This window comes from Bos mutus, chromosome 24 (assembly GCF_027580195.1).
Source record: "Bos mutus isolate GX-2022 chromosome 24, NWIPB_WYAK_1.1, whole genome shotgun sequence".
Taxonomy (NCBI): Eukaryota; Metazoa; Chordata; class Mammalia; order Artiodactyla; family Bovidae; genus Bos; species Bos mutus.
The window spans coordinates 49180184-49199941 of record NC_091640.1 but is presented as its reverse complement, the minus strand read 5'-3'; the positions used below and the strand labels follow the sequence as shown (position 1 = coordinate 49199941).

General features: G+C 42.4%; 1 protein-coding gene across 2 annotated transcripts in view; it reads left to right on the top strand.

The window, feature by feature from the left end:
* Nucleotides 1–16877: 16877 nt before the first annotated feature.
* Nucleotides 16878–19758, top strand: part of DYM (dymeclin) — a 395381-nt gene continuing 392500 nt past the window's right edge. For both annotated transcript variants that reach the window (XM_005886705.2, XM_070361533.1), the window contains exon 1: nucleotides 16878–17143. The gene's annotated coding sequence lies outside the window, so the exon portion shown is untranslated. The remainder of the gene's footprint in view (nucleotides 17144–19758) is intronic.

Genomic DNA, 19758 nt, shown 5'->3' with positions numbered 1-19758 from the left:
AGGGCGGGTTTTCTGCAGGACTGCTATGTACACTTGTGCTGTGTGCACTGCCCATTTTCAAAGGGTTCTATTCACAGAAAAAATTGTAAATGATGCCCCGAGATCTATGCATAGCTCATCCACAGTCCTAGAGGTCCTGCTCCTGACTTGTAATTCAGTGGGTGAAGTTTCACACTTCCTAGGTGTCTTCATTTCCTATTGTTGCATAACAAAGTATCACAAACTTAGTGGCTTAAAACAACACGAGTTTATTATTTCACATTTTCTGTAGGTCAGCCATATGGGTATGACATGGCTGGATTGTCCACTTAGGGTGTCACCAGGCTGAAACCAGGATGTTGCAGTTCTCATCTGGGCTTCCAAGTTCACTGGTTGCCAACAGAATTCATTTTCTTATGTGCGTAGCACTACGTTCCCACTTTTCTCTAGTCAGCCTGGAACTACTCTTAGTGCCTAGAGCCTCCTTGTAGTTCCTGTGCATGTGGCCCCTCTAGTCAGCTCACAGTAGGTATGTTCGCTTTCTTCCAAGGAAGGCAGAGCACATCTTTGACTCTAAACTGGGACCACCAGAGAATGCTTTTAAAGGGCTCATGTGACTATGTCAGTTCAGTTCAGTTCAGTCGCTCAGTCGTGTCTGACTCTCTGCGACCCCATGAATTGCAGCACACCAGGCCTCCCTGTCCATCACCATCTCCCGGAGTTCACTCAAACTCATGTCCATCGAGTCTGATGCCATCCAGCCATCTCATCTTCTGTCATCCCCTTTTCCTCCTGCCCCCAATCCCTCCCAGCATCAGAGTCTTTTCCAATGAGTCAACTCTTTGCATGAGGTGGCCAAAGTACTGGAGTTTCAGCTTTAGCCTCATTCCTTCCAAAGAACACCCAGGGCTGATCTCCTTCAGAATGGACTGGTTGGATCTCCTTGCAGTCCAAGGGACTCTCAAGAGTCTTCTCCAACACCACAGTTCAAAAGCATCAATTCTTCGGCGCTCAGCTTTCTTCACAGTCCAACTCTCACATCTATACATGACCACTGGAAAAACCATAGCCTTGACTAGACGGACATTTGTTGGCAAAGTAATGTCTCTGCTTTTGGATATGCTATCTAGGTTGGTCACAACTTTTCAGGTCCAAGTAATTTCCTAATTAAGGTCAACTAATTTTGGATATTAATTACATCTGCAAAATTCTTTTGCAGCAGCATTTAGTTTAGTATTTGATTGTTATTTGAGAGAAGATGTGTTTATATCAGGGGCCAGGAACTTAGGGCAACTGTCTGAGAAGCTAGTGGAGGTGATGGAATTCCAGCTGAGCTATTTCAAATCCTAAAAGATGATGCTGTTAGAGTGCTGCACTCAATATGCCTGCAAATTTGGAAAACTCAGCAGTAGCCACAGGATTGGAAAAGGTCAGTTTTCATTCTAATCCCAAAGAAGGGTAATGCCAAAGAATTCAAACTACTGCACAATTGTGCTCATTTCATGTGCTAGCAAGATAATGCTCAAAATCCTTCAAGCTAGGCTTCAACAGTACGTGAACCGAGAACTTCCAGATGTACAAACTGGATTTAGAAAAGGCAGAGGAACCAGAGATTAAATTTCCAATACCCATTGGATGGATCACAACAAACTGGAAAATTTTTCAAGAGATGGGAATACCAGACCACCTTAGCTGTCTCCTGAGAAAACTATATGCAGGTCAAGAAGCAACAGTTATGCAACTGGACATGGAACAGACTGGTTCCAAATTGGGAAAGGAGTACGTCAAAGCTGAATACTGTCACCCTGCTTATTTAACTTGTATACAGAGTACATCATGTGAAATGCTGGGCTGGATGAAGCACAAGATAAAATCAGGATTGCCAGGAGAAATATCAATAACCTCAGATATGCAGATGATACCACCCTAGTCGCAGAAAGTGAAGAGGAACAAAGAGCCTCTTGATGAACGTGAAAGAGGAGAGTGAAAAAGCTGGCTTAAAACTCAACATTCAAAAATCTAAGATCATGGCATCTGGTCCCATCACTTCATGGCAAATAGATGGGAGAAATAGAAACAGTGACAGACTTTTATTTTCTTGGGCTCCAAAATCATAGCAGATGGTGACTGCAGCCATGGAATTAAAAGATGCCTGCTCCTTGGAAGAAAAACCTAGACAATGTATTAAAAAACAGAGACATGACTTTGCCTACAAAGGTCCATATAGTCAAAGCTATGGTTTTTCCAGTAGTCATGTACGGATGTGAGATTGGACTATAAAGAAAGCTGAGCACTGAAGAATTGATACTTTCGAACTGTGGTGTTGGAGAAGACTCTTGAGGGTCTCTTGGACTGCAAGGAGATCCAACCAGTCAATCTTAAAGGAAATCAATCCTGAATATTCATTGGAAGGACTGATGCTGAAGCTCCAATACTTTGGCCACCTGATGTGAAGAGCCATCTCATTAGAAAAGACCCTGATGTTGGGAAAGATTGAAAGCAGGAGAAGAGAACCACAGAGGACGTGATGGTTGGATGTCATCACCAACTCAGTGGACATGGGTTTGAGCAAGCTCCGGGAGATGGTGAAGGACAGGGAAGCCTGGCGTGCTGCAGTCCATGGGGTTGCAAAAAGTCAGACACAACTAAGTGACTGAACAACAACAACAGCAAATCCTAATTTGGCCCCAGCAGGAAGCAGACACAAATACTCAATGACCCAGCTCCTAAGTTCTTCCAGCATGAAGCAGAGTATAGCTCCACTATCCACTATTAGGAACTGCAGTGGTCTGGCTGTCCAAGTAACTTTTTTGTAAGGCGTGGCCTCAGGGCTCCAAATAAGGAAAGATGAACAGGGACTCTGTAGACTTAACTGTGTAGCTGGGCCTTCCTACAGGCAGGAGGGACTTGAGAACTGAGTAACCTCTCACTCAGCCAGGCAGTCAGCACCCCGGACCTGAGGAGTCACATCCTCTGAGCATTCTGGCAGCTGGGTCTTATCCGACTGCTAAAGGCTGGCAGTGCAGGGAATTCATCACCATTGCATGCAGGAGGCCTAAGGGACTGCCCATTCCAGTCTTCTGCACGGCTTACTGGCTGGCCAGTCAGTGCCTGTGTCCTCGCAGGTCCCTCAGTCTCGATTTCTCATCTTGAATAGAGAGACTTGGTTAATTGCCAGTGTCCCTTCCCAGTGGCAGTTTTATTTGATTATCTGTTCATCCAGCCTCTGGATGAATGCAGCCTCTGCTTGAATACATGAAGTGGTCAGAATCTCATTTTCCTTCCAGATAGACCATTTCATTACTAGGAAGCTTAATTTTACTTCACAACCTATTGTGAAGTGTTTTTCAGACCATTAAATTAGCTTTCTACATCAACTCTTTCTCATAGGATTGTCTGGGATTTTAACAAAATACAGTACATAGGTCGTAATAACTTGTAAATGTGAATGTTTAATTATTAGAATTGATCTTATTGTCAAAAAGTTCTTACATGGAACTGAAATCTGCAAGTTGTAACTTCAGACCTGTGGTCCTAATTTGGTTCCCGGGCACACCAAAAATAAATGGATCATGACGTCTGAAAACAGTAATCATATTTTTCTCAAGTCTTCTCTCGATCTCTTTTTTTAAAAAATATTTATCTGGCTGCATCCAGTCTTAGTTGTGGCACGTGGGGTCCTCACTGAGTCATCAGGGATTTTCACTAGGTGCTCGGATGCTCTAGTTACGGAGTTCAGGCTCAGGTGTTGTGGCCTGTGGGCTTAGCTGCTCCACTGCATGTGAAATCTTAGTTCCCTGCCTAGGGATTGAACCCACATACCCCGAATTGCAAGGCGGGTTCTTAATCACTGGACCACCACGGAAGTTCCTCTCAAGTCTTTCCTTAATCTCATTGTGCATCCTCGGTGCTGTCACAGAGAAGACGATGGCACCCCACTCCAGCACTCTTGCCTGGAGAATCCCATGGACAGGGGAGCCTGATGGGCTGCGGTCCATTGGGTCCCAAAGAGTTGGACACGGCTGAGCGATTTCACTTTCACTTTTCACTTTCATGCATTGGAGAAGGAAATGGCAACCCACTCCAGTGTTCTTGCCTGGAAAATCCCAGGGATGGGGGAGCCTGGTGGGCTGCGGTCCATGGGGTCGCCCAGAGTCAGACACGACTGAAGCGACGCAGCAGCAGTGCTGTCAGCCATTTCACACTGGGCATGAGACCTCTCCCCCTCCTGATTGCCCTTCGCAGGATAATCTGGTTCTGGTTAATGTACAGTATATGTCCCTTAGGAGGGGCACCCGGAAACTGGCAGCTGTCATACATGTGAGTTGATTACCACCTGGATTATGTAGGTGAATTAAAATTTATAGAAAAAGGCATGCTACATGCATTACTTAATTTATCTCACAGCAACTATGACATATGAATGGGATGTTACTGTCTCCAGTAGACAACTAGTCTCAAAAAGGTTACGTGACTATTACGGGCTGCATGTTTGTCTCTGCCCCCCTCCAAGCCCAATTTATATATTGAAGCCCTAACCCCAATGGGACAATATCAGGAGGTGGGGTCTTTCGGAGGTGATTAGGTTTGGGTAGGGTTGTGAGGGTGGAGCCCCCATGACAGGATTAGTGTCTATATTAGGAAAGAAAGAAACTAGCCCATCTTTCTCCACCATGTGGGGCTATGATGACAAGAGCCACCAGCAAACCAGGAAGAGTGTTCTTACCAGATACAAGATGAGCCAGTGTCTTGATCACGGGAGGCTGGACTCCCCAACCTCCAGAACTGTGAGAAATAAGCATCTGTTGTTTGAGCCACCCAGTCTGTGGTATTCAGTTACAGGAGATAACGAAGAACTGACTAGGGGAGTGACTTTCTCAAATCATTCAGCTCATAATTATGGAACCAGAATTCAAAGTCAAGTCTGACTCCAAAGTCTGCTCTTCGTTTTTCAGAAAAGTTGGAAATGTGAGCACTGTTCACCGACAGGCTTGAAACAATAATCTAGAGATAGTTTTGATACTGCTTGTGGAGGCCTTCTAATAGGCAGAGGTCTTTTTAGGCCCTTTAGTTTCTAAGAAGAGAGACAGCACCCTCCAGGTGAAGATTTGTTCACAGGTGGAATCTGTTCCAACTTGCTCCACAGGAAAGCTGCACTTTCGGACTTTGTAAACTGGTAGTTATACAAGATTCAATTTAGGAGGTTTTGAGAGACCTCTGGTCTACCTATTTGGTTCCACTTTATGACCCACCCCTTCTTTACCTCCTGTTGTTTTTTTTTTTTTAATAATTATTTATTTTGCTGCGTTATGTCTTGGTTGTAGCTTTTTTACATGGGATCTTGTGTTGCAGCACGTGGGCTTCTGTCTAGTTGGCATGTGGAATCTTAGTTCATGGAGCAGGGATTGAACCTGTGTCCCCTGCATTGCAAGGCAGATTCTTAAGCACTGGACCAGCAGTGAAGTCCCTCCTCCTGCTTTTAATGTTCTGAATTTTGTATTCCATGTGTTTGCAAGTCACTTTAAATACTTTGGAAAAGAATCTAAACAAACTAACAACTGAATAATTAGTCCCAGCTCTTTCCCCTTTTCTCCATCATATCTAATCTGAGTTTTCTAGAGTACAGGCAAGCTCTTTTAGTAGCCTGCTCTACTTAATGAATTTATAGTTTCTAATACCTTCTAGGATAACTTTAATTTGAGCCATAACCTACCCATTTTTTAATAGTTTTCAGTCTATAGCATTTAAAAATCTTTAATCATACTTTTCTTTTTGGAATAGGTGATATGTTCATGAGGTACAAAATTCACAAGTTATAAGACTGCACACAGAGATTTCTTCTTCCTGTCCTGGTTCCCAGGAACCCAGTTCACCTCCTAAGAGGCTGTCAGGTTTACCAGTTTCTTCCAGAGTTATTTTTTTAAGGTGTAAGCAAATACACACATAGGTATGTATTTACTTTCTCTAAGTCAAAAGTAACATACAAAATACTCTGCTTAGTTTTCTTCTTTTGATTAAAAGTATATCTTAAAAGTATATCATGGCATCCAGTTCCATCACTTCATGGCAGATAGATGGGGAAACAATGGAAACAGTGACAGATTTTATTTTCTTCGGTTCCAAAATCACTGCAGCCATGATGATGGTGACTGTAGCCATGAAATTAAAAGATGTTTGCTCCTTGGAAGAAAAACTATGACAAACCTGGACAGCATATTAAAAAGCAGAGACACTATTTCGCCAACAAAGTTCATCTAGTCAAAGCTATTTTTTTTCCAGTAGTCATGTATGGATATGAGAGTTGGACTATAAAGAAGGCTGAGTGCTGAAGAATTGATGCCTTCGAACTGTGGTGTTGGAGAAGACTCTTGAGGGTCCCTTGGACTGCAAGGAGATCAAGGCAGTCAATCCTAAAGGAAATCAATCCTTAATATTCATTGGTAGGACTGATGCTGAAGCTGAAGTTCCAATACTTTGGCCACCTGATGCAAAGAACTGACTCATTGGAAAATACCTTAATGCTGAGAAAGACTGAAGGCAGGAGAAGGGGACAACAGAGGATGAGATGGTTGGATGGCATCACCAACTCAATGGACATGAGTTTGAGCAAGCTCCAGGAGATGGTCAAAGACAGGGAAGACTGGCGTGTTGCAGTCCATGGGGTTGCAGAGTCGGACACGACTGAGCGACTGAACTGAACTAACTTAAAAAGAGTACGTGTATCTTGAAGATCAGTGGCTATTAGATTGCCTTTTCTCTTTTAACATTACCAAAAAATATATAATCACACTTAATAACAGATTATCAAAATATAGGAAGCACAAATGGGCAAAGTTGAAAGGAGAAAAGAGATAGTTTATAATAATAGTTGGAGACTTCAATACAGCTCTCTCACTGATGGATAGAACCGCCAGAGAGAAGGTAAGTAAGGACATAGAGGACTTGACCAATGCATTGAGCCAACCAGTTGACCAACCAACTGGTTCTAACAGATACATGCAGAAAACTTTACTCAAAAACAACAGGGTACACATTCTTCGCACGTGCACATGGGTCATTCTCATATAACAAGAAGCTTATAAGCCATAAATTTTAAGCCATAAACTTTAAGCCATAAATTGTCTCAATAGATTTAAAAGGTAATATCATGTAGAGTATCCTCTCTGACCACACTGAAAGGAAGTTAGAAATCAATAGCAGAAGGACAACTGGAAAACTCACAAATCTTTGGAAATTAAAAACCACACTTTGTAAAAATTTTTGCCCATGCCGAGTGGCATGTGGGTCTTAGTTCACCAACCAGGGATTGAACCCGTGGCACTTGCGTTGGAAGGGCAGAGTCTTAACTACTGGACTGCCAAGGAAGTCCCTAAAAGACACACTCATAAACAACTAGTGGATAAAAGAATTCACCAGGGAAATCAGAAAATATCTTGAGGGAATTCCCTGGTGGTCCAATGGTTAGAATTCCAAGCTTTCACTGCCAAGGGTGTGAGTTCAACCCCTGGTGGAGGAATCAAGATTCCCAAGCTGCATGGTGTGCCCTCCCCTCCAAAACACTCTTGAGACAAATGAAAATAAAAACACCATGTAACAAAACTTAAGGGACACAATGAAAGCAGTGCTAAGTGAGAAATTTATAGTTATACATGTTTATATTTAAGAAGAAGAAAGATCTCAAATCAACATTACAATTTAAGGAACTAGGGAAAAAAGAGCAAACTAAACCCAAAGCTAGCAGAGGGAAGGAAATAGTAAAGATTAAAGGCAGTGATTAAATGAAATAGGGAATTGAAAAGTGATAGAGAAAATCAACGAAACCAAGCCATGGTTCTTCAAAAAGATCAACAAAACTGACACATTTTTATCTACACTGCCTAAGAAAAAGAGAGAGAAGAGTCAAATTACTAAAATCATAAGTGAAACGTTACAATCTATGCAACAGAAAATAAGAAAGATTATAAGAGTACTATGAGCAACTGTACACAAACAAAATGGATAATCTTGATGAAATAGACAAATTCCTAGAAACACAAAACCTACCAAAACTGAATCATGAAGAAATAGATATCCTGATTGATCTATGACTAGTAAAGAGGTTGACTCAGTAATCAAAAATCTCCTAACAAAGAAAATCCCTAGACCTAATGGCTGCTTCACAAGTGAGTTCTATCATAACATCTAAAGAAGAATTAACACCAATCATTCTCAAACTTTCCCAAAAAATTGAAGAGGAGGTAATACTTTCTAACTCATTCTATGAGTTTTGCCTTGCCCTAATGTCAGAGCCATTACAAAAAAAAAAAAAGAGAGAGAAAGAAACAAACAGATTAATATCTCTGGTTTATATAGATTCAAAAATTCTCAACAAAGTACTAGAAAATTAAATTCAACAGCATATTGAAAGGATTATATATCACAAGCAAGTGGGCTTTATTCCTGGGATGCAAGAATGCTTCATCATGTTGTTGTAGGGCAGAAACCAACACAAGACTGTCAAGCAATTATCCTCCAATTAAAAATAAATTTTTTAAAAAAACGGTTCAAAACACAAAAATTGCTCAGTGTAATATACCACCTTAACAGAATAAAGGGGAAAAAACTCGACATCATCATTTCATATGATGAAGAGAAAGCATTTGATAAAATTCAACATCTTTTTATGATAAAACACTCAACAATCTAGAAATAGAAGGAAACCAATATGATAATACTGCTCAGCCTTATAAAGAAGGGAGATCCTGACTCGTGCTGCAACATGGATGAACCTTTCGGACATTATGCTAAATGAAATAAGCCAGTCCCCAAAAGACAAATGCTGTATGATTCCATATGAGGTACCTAAAATAGTCAAAGTCACAGCGACAGAAAGTAGCAAATGGTTGCCATTGGTGGGTTAGGAGCAGTGGGGAAAGGGAGGTAGTGTTTAATGGGTGCTGAGTTTCAGCTGGGGAAGATGAAAAAGTTTTGGAGACAGGTGTTGGGGACAGTTAAACAACAATATAAATGTATTTAATACTACAGGAATGTACGTTTTTTAAATGGTTAAGATAGTAAATTCTGTTTGTTAATTGCAATAAAAATGTTTTGTAAATTATCAAAAAACCCACTACAGTAAATATTTTGCATATAAATTATTTTATTTATGTACACTTTTTTTTTTGGCCCCACCATAGGGTATATGGGATCATAGTTCCCAGACCAGGGATCAAACCCATGCCTCCTGCAGCGGAAGTACAGACACCTAACCACTGGACAGCCAGGAAATTCCCTTGAGTGTACACTCATATTTGTAAAATAGATTTCTAGAAACGTATGTTGCAATGTCAAAGGGTATGTGCTTCATAATTTTGAAAATATTGTCACACTGTTGGCTGAGCTGACATACACAGGCTCCAGCAATGTATGGGGCCTAGTCCCCACATCTTTGCCAACAGTGTGCTATCAAATTTTTTGAATGTTCACCAATCTGATTTGAGAAAAAGATTTCAAGGTAGCTTTCATTTGACTTTCACCTTTTATACGGGAGTTTTGGTGTTTAACAACTGTTAGTGTTTCCTTTTCTATTAACTGTTCCTGTGTTGGGCAGCGGTGTTTTGAAACCAAATGCAGACATATAGAGTTCTTTTAGATTTTATCCAGCTCTTTTTCTGTTCATTGTTGTAGTTAATAGAAAAAATTTTGAATTATAGTTTTCCGACCAAGTCTATTGGCTCTCGTTATATTTTCACCAGCCAGTGGATGTCGCTGGTCAGTTTCTGACCACAATGTCTAGTTCTCCAACTGGGATTTCCTGAATTCCAGGGACATCCAGAGACTCTTTGGTCCCAGAGTCATAAAGTTCAGTTCTGAGCTACAATCTCTCCTTCCACCATTACGTCTCTTTCACCATAAAAATTCAAGTTCATAATTAGATTACCATAAAACAACCATAAAAATCCATTCTCCTTGAATTTTGCTGTTATATGTTGTTTATATCAGAAGGTGAGTTCTCGGAATTCTGAGTAATCTAGTTGTATAACATTCAGTAACTTAAAAAAACCCCACACTCTTTTTTTTATCACATTTTCTCAGGGGTAAAATGGAGGCAATAATACTTCACTTACAAGATTATGAAAATTAGGTCCAATTACGTATATATTTTGATATATTACATGTGTATACATGTGTATATGTTTGGATATATGTACATATATTATTTTTGTATATATTGAATATAGGCATATATGCAAACTGTGTGTGTGTGTGCTAAGTCGCTTCAGTCATGTCTGACTGTTTGTGACGCCAAGGATTGTAGCCTGCCAGGCTCCTTTGTCCATGGATTCTCCAGGCAAGAATACTGGAGTGGATTGCCATGCCCTCCTCCGGGAGATCTTCCCAACCCAGGGACTGAACCCGTGTCTCTCACATCTCCTAGCATCGGCACCACTAGCGCCGCCTGGGAAGCTGTACAAATGCATACAAATTGAAAAATACATTTGCCGTCCAATTCTACTCCTCAGACTTTAAATACATTGAAATTGTTTTACTTATTGTGTGTCAGGCTTAATTTCATTTAACAACCTGCTGTAAAAGTCTTTCCTCGTCGTTACATAACTTTCTACATCCTTCTTTTTAAAGGCACAGTGTTCTGTTGTCTGGATGTGTCATAATGCATTCAGTCAGGCCCCTGTCATTGAACTTTTAGTATTTCGGTGACATTTTTTAGTCACGTACACAGTTTTGCACACACAAACAATGCGGAAGGGATGGATTACCCAGGACATTAGTTTTCTGCTGCTGCTGCTGCTAAGTCGATTCAGTTGTGTCTGACTCTGTGCGACCCCATAGAAGACAGCCCACTAGGCTCCCTTGTCCCTGGGATTCTCCAGGCAAGAACAATGGAGTGGGTTGCCATTTCCTTCTCCAATGCGTGAAAGTGAAAAGTGAAAGTGAAGTCGCTCAGTCTTGTCCGACTCCTAACGACCCCACGGACTGCAGCCTACCAGGCTCCTCTGTCCATGGGATTTTCCAGGCAAGAGTACTGGAGTGGGGTGCCATTGCCTTCTCCGATTTTTTAGCTAAAACTGCGATAATAAAGTAGCACAAACTGGGTGTCTTTAAACAATAGAAATTTATTGTCTCACAGTTCAGGAGGCTGAAAGTCAGAGATCAGGGTGTCTGCAACATTGATTCCTTCTGAGGGCTGTGAGAGAGGATCTGTTACATACCTCTCCTCTAGCTTCTGGGCTTTACTGGCCATCTTTCATGTTCCTTGGCTTGTAGACACACAACCCTGATATCTGCCTTTATCTTCACATGGCATCCTCCTTGTGTTTCTGTTGCCAAAATTTCTGCTTTTATAAGATACCTGTCATACTGAGTTAGGATTCCTCCTAGAGACTTCATTTTTCTAAAAAAGTATTTATTCATTTAGCTGCACTGGGTCTTCGTTGAGGCACACAGGATCTTTTTAGTTGGGGCATGTGGACGCTTCGTGGCAGTGTCTGGGATCTATTTCCCTGACCAGCGATCAAACCCAGGCCCCCTGCATTGACAGTGTGCAGTCTTAGCCACTGGACCACCAGGGGAGTCCCTCTAGTGGGTTCATTTTAATTTGATTGCCTCTGTAAGGATTGTATCTTCAAATAAGGTCACATTTTAAGGTACTAGAATTTAGAACTTTACCATTTGAATTTTTTTTTGACAGGGGGAGTATAATTCAATCCATAGCACCTGGTGAAATGGTTTATTAATTAATTTTAAAAAAGTTTGGTGGTGGTGTCGGCTTAATTGCTAAGTACTGTCTGACTCTTCACGACCCCATGGACTGTAGCCCACCAGGCTGCTCTGCTTATGGGATTTTCCAGGTAAGAATAATGGAATGGGTTGCCATTTCCTTCTCTGAGGGGGAGTGGGGGATGGATCTTCCCCACCCAGGGATTGAACCTGGATCTCCTGCATTGCAGGCAGATTATCAACTGAACCACCAGGAAAGCCCCCAAAATGTTTACTAAGTGCCTATGTGAGCCTTGGACTATGCCAATAAACAGAAAGTCCCTTCTTTAGGATATTTACATTCCAGTAGCAAGGAGGCAAATAAACAGATAACTCTACAATGTGTCAAGGGGTGAATAAAAGCGGTGCCGAAAAATGGAGGGGGGAAAGGATGGATAGTGCTGGAGTAGGGGACAGGAGGTGAGGGTTGGGAGGCGTCCCTGTTTTATGCAGGGTGGACAATATCCCATTTGACCAGTCTTGGAGGAGATAAGGGAGAAAGTCTTCACAGTGGTCTAAACTAATTATAATTTGTTTTACTTATTTAATGGTCTTCTACCTGAGTGCCAAAGAGTTGATACTTTTGAACTGTGGTGTTGGAGAAGACTCTTGAGAGTCCCTTGAACTGCAAGGAGATCCAACCAATCCATTCTGAAGGAGATCAGTCCTGAATGTTCATTGGAAGGACTGATGTTGAAGCTGAAACTCCAATACTTTGGCCACCTGGTGTGAAGAGCTGACTCATTTGAAAAGACCCTGATGCTGGGAAAGACTGAAGGCAGGAGGAGAAGGGGACGACAAAGGATGAGATGGTTGGATGGCATCACTGACTCAATGGACATGAGTTTGAGTAAACTCCGGGAGTTGGTGATGGACAGGGAGGCCTGGTGTGCTGAAGTCCATGGGGTCACAAAGAGTCGGACATGACTGAGAGACTGAACTGAACTGAACCAGAAACAAGGGCTTCCCTGGTGGCTCAGCTGGTGAAGAATCCGCCTGCAATGTGGGAGACCTGGTTTGATCCCTGGGTTGGGAAGATCCCCTGGAGAAGGGAAAGGCTACCCATTCCAGTATTCTGGCCTAGAGAATTCCATGGACTATATAGTCCATGGGGTCAGAAAGAGTCGGACATGACTGAGCAACTTTCACTTCACTTCACCAGAATGTAAGTTTCTTGAAGGCAAGAAACTATACAGTTGGTAACATCCCAGTACCTAGAGCCATGTCCGGAATTTATATGGCATGCAGTAAAATATTCTTTACTAAAAAAAAGGGGAAAGAGTGGTCCAAGCAGAGGGAACAGTAGGTACCTTAGGTCCTGACCTGCGAGTGTGCTAGGAGTACCTGTAAGGAGGCCCTTCCAATTAGGTCTGACAGAGGCAAGTGGAGGTGAGATTAGAGGGGTGGGATGGGGTTGGGATTGAGGCATCTTGTAGGCCATTAAATACTATTGGATTAAAAAAAGTATTTATTTATTTTTGGCTGCACTGGGTCTTTGTCACCGCAAGGGCTTTTCTCTGTTTTTGGAGAGCTGGGGCTACTCTCTGGTTGCAGTGTGCGGCCTCCTCACTGTGGTGGCTTCCCATGTTCCTCTGTGGCTTCTGTGGCTCAAGGGTGCGAAGGCGTCAGTGTTTGCAGTTTCTGGGCTCTAGAGCACAGGCTCCACAGTTGTGGGGCACGGGCTTAGTTGCCCCATAGCATGTGGGAATCAGAGCTGGAACCATGTCTCCTCCTGCATTGGCAGGTAGGTGCTTTACCACTGAGCCTTCAGGGAAGCCCCAGTGGTTTTGATTCAGAATGAGGTGAGAAGCCACTGGAAGTCTTTTAGCAGGCGAGGGACATGGTCTGATTAATGGAGATGGAAGGAGGGAATCATGTTTAGAGCTTCAGAGAAAATCAGGCTTACAGAATAATCTCATTTTGAGATTTGCAGTATATTTCATTCTTTGGGTAAACCTAGGATAAGTTCCATCATTCCATAGCCATTTATTTGATCATATTAGAAACCATTTACTACTGAAGGACCATGGTGGAATAATTTTTTGTTGTTGGTTTGGTTCAGTTCTATTTGTTTTAACGCTAAAGGAAATTTCAATTTTGCAGGTATACATTTTATTCGTACGATGTTGATGAGAACTTCCCTGGTGATCCAGTGGTTAGGGCTCTGTGTTTTCACTGCTGGGTCCTTGGTTCAGTCCCTTATCAGGGAACTAAGGGCTACTCTCTAATTGCGGTGCTTGGGCTTCTCATTGTGGTGGCTTCTCTCGTTGCCGAGCCTGGGTCCTAGGGCTCGAGGGCTTCAGTAGTTGCAGAAAGTGGCTCCGTAGCTGTGGCTCCCGAGTTCTAGAGCACAGGCTCAATAGCTGTGACGCATGGTCTTAGTTGCTCCCCAGCATGTGGGATTTTCCCGGATCAGGGATTAAACCTGTGTCTCCTGCATTGGCAGGCAGATTCTTTACCCCCGAGCCACCAGGGAAGCCCTGTGCGTTTTCTGTTTTATAGTTACTTTCTAAGTAGCATGGGTATTTGTACAGTCCCAAACTGGGAGTGTGTTGGCAAGATAGGTAGCCATTAGAGAGTTTTCTTTTAAATTTATTTTTATTTATTTATTGGTTTTTTTTTTTTTTTTTTTTGATTCACTGCACGGCTTGTGGGAATCTTAGTTCCCTGACCAGGGATTAAACCCAGGTTCATGGCAGTGAAAGCCCAGGTCTCAGACCACTGGACCACCAGGGAATTCCTGTAAGTTTTCTTTTATTTATACTTTAAAACTTTTGAGCGTATTTGTTTTCTACCACTGCTACAAAAAAATTATAACACATCTAGTGGCTTAAAACAACAAAAAAAATGTATTATCTTACAGTTCTGTGGGTGAAAAGTCTGACTCAGTCTCACTGAGATAAAATCAAGGTATCGGCAAGACTGTGTTCTCCTCTGAAGGCTCAGGGGATAATCTGTTTCCTTGCCTTTTCCAGATTCTGGAGGTCACTCCCACATCCTGTCTCTCATCATTTTTGAAGCCAGCAATGCCTGATCCTTACGTTGAATCACTTGATCTTCTGCCAGAGCCATATTTATGACTCACTTTTTTTGTCTCCCTCTCACTTTCTACTTTTGTGATCACAATGGGCCCACTCTGATAAATAAGGGATAATCTCTCTATTTTAAGGTCATCTGACTAGCAACCTTAATGTTATCTGTAACCTTAATTCCCCTTTGCCATGTAACCTAGTATCTTCATAAATTTTGGGGATTAGGATGTGGACATCTTCTAGGTGGCCATTATTTGAGCTGCCACATGGAATAATTTTAATTTAGAGAAGAATTGCAAGGTACAAATAGTTTCAGAATATCCTCTGCCCAGTTCCCTTAAATGTTAGTATCTTACTTAACCATCACACATTAGTCAAAACTAAGAAATTAACATTGGTTATCCTCAACAAAAGTCCAGACTTTATCTGGATTCCATCAGTTTTCCCACTATTGTTGTTTTTGATTCCAGGATCCAATCCAAGATACCCATTGCATTTAGTGTGAGGTTTTTTATGGCTTTCTTGTTAGTGCTTCTGCACTAACTGGACACTGAAATAGTCAAGTCAGTCAAAGTTATTGTGCTATTTGTGCAGGCAGTATTGAAAGTCGGTGACCAAGGATGATACTTTGCACATTACAAACACAATAAGTAGTTTTCAAAAGACTGCTACTCCAACTCATGCATTATATATTGTGAAAACCACTCCTATTATTATTCTTTGATTTATCATGTTTGCTTAGCAACATTATGACAAGTGCCTAGGAACACTGGTTTCTAGTGAAACTTTTATTTTAAGCTATCCAAAAAATACAAAAAGGAGAGGATATTAAATCTCACAGACAGGATTGCCTCGAATAGAATAAGTTTCCTCTTGGTCTATAAGTCAGTTCTGAAGAGATGCTCACAATCGTTGCTAGGTCATTCTGGGGTAGAACAGACTGTGTACTTTTTGTACAGGCAAAATTCTAAAGTACTTTGAGGTTTACTTTGGTGCTTGATTCTCTTTTTGCTTCATGAATTTAATTATCATGTAATTCATATATATATTACAGAAAGATTAGAAAACACATATGAAAAAAACTATTTTTAATCATACATGCTCTTATTCCCCAAAGAGAATAACTGTTAAAATTCTTTTAGCCTCTCCCCCCTTGGGAGTACATACATAAGTATTATAAACATAATTTATTATCCAATTTTCAAAAATAAATTATATTTATATGAAATAATACCATACATACTGTTTCTACTCCACGTATCATGAACACGGTAGCCATAGCATTATTTACAACGGTTGCATAGCCATGTCCACTTCTTTTTAGCTAGGCTCCCAGGTATCTTATATTTTAGTTTATTTTTTGTAGTAATTCTGCAAATTCAGAGAACCTGCTGGCAATAAAAGCTGGAAAAGTATATATAAGACCTCTATAATACTTCAATATACTTCAGTATATTGGCATATACTATTTATATTAAGGAAATAACAGTTACCTATCTCACAGCGTTATTTGAAGAAATTAAGTATTGGACAGCACATAGAAAACAATCCATAATCTGAGTTAATTACTATCATGCCATCGACAAGCGTTCTGTATGGGAAGTATAATCATGGTCTTGTATACATATTTTATATGAGAAAACTGGCTGGAGAGGTGAACTAAAGGCTCAGTGACATCAGTCTGGTAACCTCAGCTTATCTGACTACAAATTCCATGCTTTTGGCGCTGCACCATATCGACACTCTGTTATGTCGGACCTGTTCTTTCTGACAGGATGGTAAGCTGTTCCTGCTACCCGAGCTCCATCGAACACTATTTCCCTATTTCCCAAATTCTTCAGAGTCCTCCAAGGAACTGCTTGATTCTAAGGTGACTATTGGATTGGAATGAACAGGGGCCTTTAATAAACGTAAGATCCCAGCACAAACGCTGCGGGGTAAGCCAGGACGTCAGCACTAGGGTGAGAAAGTCAAGCAGTGTCTCGGTTTTGCCACGTGGCTTTGCCGTTACCCTGGAAGCGCAGGCGGGCGGAGAAACGCCTAACGCCCCCCGCTCAGGACTACAGTTCCCAGAAGCCCGCGCGCCGCATGCCACGTGACCGCCAGCGGGCGCGCGCTGGGCCGTTCGGCCCCCAGCGGCGTTCCCCGCTTGCTTCTCTCTTCAGTCCCCGCCTCCGGGCCTCCGCCTCGACGCTGCCCGGGCCGGAGCCGAGCAGAGGAGCCGGAGCCGGAGCCGTGGAGACGTGGGAAACATGGAGGCTTGAGGCGGCGTGCGCCACCCCGGCTGCGGCGGTGACCGAGGCTCGTCGTGTCCCCGCTGTTACCCAACCGTCTGTCCGTGCGCTGAAAGCGGATCTCCCCGCCGGCTGAGGCAGGTGGGCTGTGGCGCCGCCCCCCGGCCGCGCGACCCTGGAAGCCGGGCGGGGCCGCCAGCCCCTCGTCAGAGCGGCTTTGGGAGCAGCCTCCCCTCCCCCGGCCAGGGCTGGCCAAAAGAGTTCCCCGGCCGTGCAGGGGCTGTGCCTGGGCCGCAAGAGCCGCCCCCCGCATCCAGGGTTCAGTGGCACTCGGCGCCGAGGAGTGAGGGGGTGTGTTAACCAAGCGAGTGGGTGGGGGCGGGCCTCAGTCCGTGTGGGCCACCGAAGAGCAAGTCGGTGATGAGCGGATGGGATTGAGGTGACCGGTGGGCGTGTGATGGGCAGCCGAGCAATAATATTGCCTTTTGGGGGGGGGGCAAATTTTTGCGATGCAATTTACATACCATAAAATTCACCCTTTAAGAGTATTATCAAAGTATAACTCAGTGTTGTTTTTTTTTTTAAGTCACTGTATTTTAAAAAGCATAGTCACGGGGTTGTGCAGCTATCTTAATTTCAGAACATTTCTGTCACCCAAAAACGAAACCTGTACCCATTAGAAGTCACTCCTTATTTTCCACTCCCTCACTCCCTGGCAACTAGTGATTGTGTTTTAACTGAAAGGTGAGAGGGTGGGAAGTTAGCTCGTCGAGTGTTGGTGAACAGTACTGGGTTAACAGAGTTGATAGGATGATAGTACTGAAATACAGAGAAGTACTGGGATGATTGTAATAGTGCCAGCAGAGGAGTGCTCAGGGTAGACTTGCTAAGGGGGAGGTTGAGTAGAATCCTTAGAAGAGGGGAAGGTTGGAGGGAGAGATGTGTAGAGAGAAAGTGTGCTGAAAGAGATGAAAACGTGTGTGTAGACGGTGGAAGAGGGACCCCGGAAGAAAGTGCGTGTGTGTATGTGTGTGTGTGTGTTTAGAGCACCCTTTCAGAGGGACCCTGACTGTATGTGTGTGTGTGTGTGTTTAGAGCACCCTTTCAGAGGGACCCTGGCTTTGGGCGGATCAATTGAGGGCTCAAGAGAGGAACTGGAGGTGGGAGGGAAGAGGATCTATGGGAATAGGTGAATGGTTGCTGCTGAGCTTGAAATTTACTAATGATGTAGATTTCTGAATATCCTGCTTTGTGTTGTTTATCTTGGATAATTCTGTAACTCAGATAGACTGAGCAAATATAACTCTTCCCATTCTGCAAATGAAGAATCAGTCTTTTAGCTGATAGGTGACTTCCTGAAACTCATTAGATTAGTAAATCAGGCAAAATGAGTGGGAATAAAATAGTAATTGATGCACGTGGTGAAAATTGAGGTGGGGCAGATGTTATAGGAGGGCTTCCCAGATGGCTCTGTGGTAAAGAATCCACCTGCCAAGCAGGAAATGCAGGTGAAACTCGGGTTCGATTCCCTGGAGAAGAAAATGGTGACCACTGGGTCACCATTCTTGCCTGGAGAATCCCATTGACAGAGGAGTCTGGTGGGCTACAGTCCATGGGGTTGTAAAAGAGTCGGACAGGACTTAGTGACTGAACAACAAATGTTACAGGAAGGAGTTTTAAACTGTTCACCTATTAAATGTCTTAAATCCATATTATGATGATAAATAGGTCAGGGACTTTGTACTTTTTAATTTGGAAAAGTTCAATCTGGGCTAATATAATATACCCCCATGTACTCATTACCCAGCTCTAACAGTAACTCAGGCTAATTTAATTTCATTTATGGCTCTGTCAATTGCTAGTCCCACTCCAAATATTTGTAAATATAGTCCCACTTCAAATATTTGTAAATATTTGAGTATATATCTCTAGAAGATTGAGTCATTCTTCTTAATATACCCACAATATGATTAGCATACACCCCAAATAATCTCTTGTATATTTAGAAGGACTTATTTTTTAAAATGTGGCATCCATCTGATACTGAATAAGCAGTGCAAACATTTTGATGCTTGACTTTCTGAAAAATATAGTATTATTTCCAGATTTTTCCAGTCAATCCTGTTCTCCTGACGCTTCTATTTTCTTGGTTGATATGGTTCATTCTTCTATAGAAAATTTTAAGAATTGTCACTTTGGCTGGCTTTTTAGTGGATGGAGTTTTGTGAGAGCATGAGAAAAATAGAAGTGAACTATATCACAAAATGCACAAGTAACTTATCTCTGATAATGCTTTAAGTATTTGGGCAGTTTGATTATGCTTCTCTCCTCTAGACAATTTCACATATTGTTAGAAGTTGTTTAATGTGTGTATGTTAGTTTTCTATGATTACTCTAACAAATCACAAATTTAGTGGCTTAAAACAATACAAACTTATTCTTTTTTTAAATCATTTATTTGGCTGTGCCGGGTCTCAGTTGTGGCATGCAGGACCTTCCATCTTCATTGCACCATCTGTGATCTAGTTGTGGCCTACGAACTCTTAGTTGTGGCACATGGGATCTAGTTCCCTATCCAGGGATGGGACCCCGGCACCCTGCATTGGGAGTACAAGAGTCCCAGCCACAGGAATACCCGGGAAGTCCCCAAACTTATTCTTTTGAAGTTCTGTGTTTTAGAAGTCCAAAATGGGTCTCACCGGGCTAAAGTTAGTTGGTCAAGCCTCTATTCCTTTTGGGAAGTTTCTAGGGGAGAA